Source organism: Mandrillus leucophaeus, unplaced genomic scaffold (assembly GCF_000951045.1).
Source record: "Mandrillus leucophaeus isolate KB7577 unplaced genomic scaffold, Mleu.le_1.0 Scaffold1280, whole genome shotgun sequence".
NCBI lineage: Eukaryota > Metazoa > Chordata > Mammalia > Primates > Cercopithecidae > Mandrillus > Mandrillus leucophaeus.
In genome coordinates this window covers 192791-195477 of record NW_012101210.1, presented here as the reverse complement: position 1 = coordinate 195477, position 2687 = coordinate 192791, and positions in this window count along the sequence as shown.

The window sequence follows — 2687 nt, the reverse complement described above, 5'->3', positions numbered from 1 at the left end:
CAGGAAATCTAATTTCAAGTATGATTTTTAATGTGTATTTGTTATAACATATTCATCATAGTAAAGTCTCTGTTTCCCACCCCTAAAAAAAGGGTAAAAATTATGAGCAAACTTAAGTAACTGAAGGGAAAACAAAATGGCCATGACTTTTCTATATTTCTGTAGCTTCATATTTAGAACAAAGCAAGATTTCAATTGCCCGGAATCTGAAAGAAATGTAACTGAACCAAAAAAGAGATTTGCACTACACTTTCTTCAAGTAGGTATATACTCTGTTTTCCATGGAAGGCTGCAAAAATAAAGGAATTAGATAGATAGATAGATAGATAGATAGATAGATAGATAGATAGATATCTGCAAAAAATCTAAATCTAAGATAAATTTAGGAGGATTAAAATTGATGCTAAGTTTACCAATATATTTAATATTCTATTAGTATTACATTAGGAATAATATATTTGAATATACTGTTAAGCATAGTTTAAATGTTACTGATAACATTAATACAGAATTTATTAAAGTATTTAGAGCACAGACCATGTATTATGAAATTCAGTTATCATTTATTAAAATGTATCACTCAAAATAAAAGTTACAAATGATAACATTGTAAACTCTTGTTTAAAATGTGAAATAGGTTGTTTGATACATCAAATATAAAACATTTTAATTATCTGACTTCTTTAGATTTAAAATTGGCAGTTGTTTATAATTAAAATATTCAGCTACTAGTTGAACAGTATTAAGTCACAAACATTTTATTTTATTTGTTTCCCATATATTTTACAGAAATAGAAATTGTTATTGAAATAGGTCGTCATATGAAAAAATGAACTAGTAAAGTGCCTTCCATGTAATATGTTTTTAAATGATTTTGTGTATCTTTCCAGAGATATTTAGGCATATGCAAGCCTATATATGTGTCTGTATGTGTGTGATTCACATACATATGTGATTTTTTCACAAATCATTTAGGCTGTACACACTCTTCTATGTCTTGCTTTTTACTACTCAACAATACTTCTCAGAGGTCTCTTTCTATCAACAGATAAAGGGCTATCCTATTCCTGCTTTATAGTTATATCTAATTTCATTATATGGATGCACCACAATTTATACATCAGTCTGCTATGGATAAATATTTAAATTGTCTGTCATTCTCTCCTATTACAAACAGTGCTGCAATAAATAATCTTGAATAAATGCCACTTCCCACATATGTAAGTGTATCTGTAGAACAAATTAGCAGTGTAGTTTCTGGCACAGGGGGCAATTTACATTTGTAAATTTAATAAATATTTGAAAAATTACCAATTACACTCCCACCAACAGTATATGAGAGTAACAATTTATGCACATTCTTCCTGTGCAATGTACTAGTAAACATTTCCATCTTTTCCAGTCAGATGTGTAAAATGGTACCTCAATGCAGTTTTGTTTTCCAATTATTTTCTACTGAGAATGACAGTGCTTAATATGTTAAAGGATGCATTTTTTTAATTTTAAAAACCCAAGTAACAATTTGGTAAATAGGTTACTATTTCATGGTATCGGTTTATTCAATCTAATGCCATTCTTATTAGTACAGCTGTTCCTACCAAAGGCCAGCTCCTCGGCTGGTGCACAAGAACCCACTCTCTCTTATTTGCTTGATAATACTGCTCCAGTGTTTCTCTCCTCTCTCCTACATCTGTATACAAGCACCTTACATTCCCTTTGAAAAACAAAAGAAAATCAAAAAACTTTATTGACCCCATGTCTCCTTTCAGATTTCATTTATCTGCTTTCCTTTACAGCATAGCTATTCAAAAGATGTGTCAACACTCACTGTCTTTTCCTTTCTCAAAATTCCCTTCTGTACTGTGTAGTCAGTCTTTATTCCTCAATACTTCAGAGACATAGTTCTTGTTAAAGTCACTAGTAACCACCATGTTGCTAAATCCAATGGACATTTTCCAGGTTATCTTACTTGACCTAAAAGTAGTATTTGAGATTCTTGACCACTCCCTAATCCTTAAAACAATTTTCTCACTTGGTTTCCAGGAGACTACTTCTTTTTTTCCTCCAACCACTCTGGCAACTTCTTTTTAGTACTTTTGCTTTTTCTCATCTCCCTAACCTGTAAATGTTGGAGCATCCTGGGGCTCAGTGTTCAGACTTTTCTATTTATACTTATGTCCTAAGGACCTCATCCAGTTTCTTGCTTTGCATACCAACTATATTATCAATAACCCCAAAGTTATACTTCCAGCCTGAATGTTGCCCTGAAGTGTATAGACTCATTGCTTACTGCTTACTTGACATCTCCCCTTTGATGGCTACATAGACTCCCCTAATGCTCTAAACAAAACTCCTCATTTCTGCCTCCCAAGAAAACCTGTTCTGATCTTCCCTTTTTTATGTGTGTTTACCATTCTTTCCCATTTCAAGTCTGCTCTATTCTTCCCCATTTCAATAAATTGAAACTTCATCTTTCTAATTGTTCAGATCAAAAGTCATCCTAGACTCATTTCTTTCTTTCACATCCCACATCCAGTCCATCAACAAATCCTGTTGATTCTAATATTCAGAATGCAAACATATTTTTTTGCCTTTTCCTCTATCATGCTGGTTTTAACAGCAATATCTCTCACCTGGATTATTCTTATATCTTCCAAATTGCATTTCATTTTTGTTCCATAAATCTA